Source organism: Arachis duranensis, chromosome 3 (genome assembly GCF_000817695.3).
Source record: "Arachis duranensis cultivar V14167 chromosome 3, aradu.V14167.gnm2.J7QH, whole genome shotgun sequence".
Classification (NCBI taxonomy): domain Eukaryota; kingdom Viridiplantae; phylum Streptophyta; class Magnoliopsida; order Fabales; family Fabaceae; genus Arachis; species Arachis duranensis.
In genome coordinates, this window is record NC_029774.3 from 61184016 (window position 1) to 61186205 (window position 2190).

Consider the following 2190-nt stretch of genomic DNA (forward strand, 5'->3'; position numbering starts at 1 on the left):
ATCTAGCTTATACCACGAAGATTCTGTTGGGGAATCTAAGAGATATGCGCCCGGCCTAGAGTAGAACGGAAGTGGTTGTCAGTCACGTGCGTTCATAGGTGAGAATGATGATGAGTGTCACGGATCATCACATTCATCAAAGTGGAGTATAACGTATATCTTGGAATAAGAATAAAAGAGAATTGAATAGAAAGTTACAGTAATTGTATTGAAACTTGAGGTACAGCAGAGCTCCACACCCTTAATCTATGGTGTGCAGAAACTCCAGTGTTGAAAATACATAAGTGAAAGGTTCAGGCATGGCCGAATGGCCAGCCCCCTGAATGATCAAGAGACCGAATGATCAAAGACTACAAAGTCAAAAGATGTCTAATACAATAGTAACTTATCCTATCTATACTAGACTAGCTACTAGGGTTTACATGAGTAAGTAATTGATGCATAAATCCACTTCCGGGGCCCACTTGGTGTATGCTTGGGCTGAGCTTGATCTATCCACGAGCTGAGGTTTCTCTTGGAGTTGAACTCCAAGTTATAACGTGTTTTGGGCGTTCAACTCCGGATGATGACGTTTTTCTGGCGTTTATCTCCAGACAGCAGCATGTACTTGGCGTTCAACGCCAAGTTACGTCGTCAATTCCCAAATAAAGTATGGACTATTATATATTGCTGGAAAGCTCTGGATGTCTACTTTCCAACGCCGTTGAGATCGCGCCAATTGGAGTTTTGTAGCTCCAGAAAATCCATTTCGAGTGCAGGGAGGTCAAATTCCAACAGCATCAGCAGTCCTTTTGTCAGCCTTTTTCAGAGTTTTGCTCAAGTCCCTCAATTTCAGCCAGAAATCACCTGAAATCATAGAAAAACACCCAAACTCATAGTAAAGTCCAAAAATGTGAATTTAACATAAAAACTAATGAAAACATCCCTAAAAGTAGCTTGAACTTACTAAAAACTACCTAAAAACAATGCCAAAAAGCGTATAAATTATCCGCTCATCACAACACCAAAATAAAAAGAAGAGAATATACTATAAATCCCAAAATATTAATGAATATTAATTATAATTAGATGAGCGGAACTTGTAGCTTTTTGCTTCTGAACAGTTTTGGCATCTCACTTTTTCCTTTGAAGTTTAGAATGATTGGCTTCTCTAGGAACTTAGAATTTCGGATAGTGTTATTGACTTTCCTAGTTAAGTTTGTTGATTCTTGAACACAGCTACTTATGAGTCTTGGTCGTGGCCCTAAGAATTTTGTTTTCCAGTATTACCACCGGATACATAAATGCCACAGACACATGACTGGGTGAACCTTTTCAGATTGTGACTCAGCTTTGTAGAGTCCTCAGTTAGAGGTGTCCAGAGCTCTTAAGCACACTCTTTTTACTTTGGATCACGACTTTAACCATTCAGTCTCAAGCTTTTCACTTGGACCTTCATGAGACAAGCACATGGTTAGGGACAGCTTGATTTAGCCGCTTAGGCCTGGATTTTATTTCCTTGGGCCCTCCTATCCATTGATGCTCAAAGCCTTGGATCCTTTTTACCCTTGCCTTTTGGTTTTAAGGGCTATTGGCTTTCTCTTTTTCTTTCTATTTTTTTCACCATTTTTTTCCTCAAGCTTTTTGCTTTTTCACTGCTTTTTCTTGCTTCAAGAATCAATTTTATGATTTTTCAGATTATCAATAACATTTCTCTTTGTTTATCATTCTTTCAAGAGCCAACAATTTTAACATTCATAAACAACAAGATCAAAAATATGCACTGTTCAAGCATTCATTCAGAAAACAAAAAGTATTGTCACCACATCAATAAAATTAAATTAAATTCAAGGATAAATTCGAAATTCATGTACTTCTTGTTCTTTTGAATTTAAACATTTTTCATTTAAGAGAGGTGAAGGATTAATGGAATTTATTCATAGCTTTAAGACATAGTTACTACATACTAATGATCATGAAATAAAGACACAAAACATAGATAAACACAATATTCAAAACCGAAAACAGAAAGAAATAAAAACAAGGAATGAATCCACCTTAGTGGCGTCTTCTTCTTGAAGGTCCCATAATGTCCTTAAACTCTTCTATGTCCCTTCCTTGCCTTTGTTGCTCCTCCCTCATTGCTCTTTGATCTTCTCTTATTTCATGGAGAATGATGGAGTGCTCATGATGTTCCACCCTTAATTGTTC

The 2190-nt window shown here is 37.3% G+C and overlaps 1 long non-coding RNA gene across 1 annotated transcript in view; it reads left to right on the forward strand.

The window, feature by feature from the left end:
• Window positions 1-2190, forward strand: part of LOC127745790 (uncharacterized) — a 22866-nt gene that overhangs the window by 561 nt on the left and 20115 nt on the right. The window lies entirely within an intron of this gene.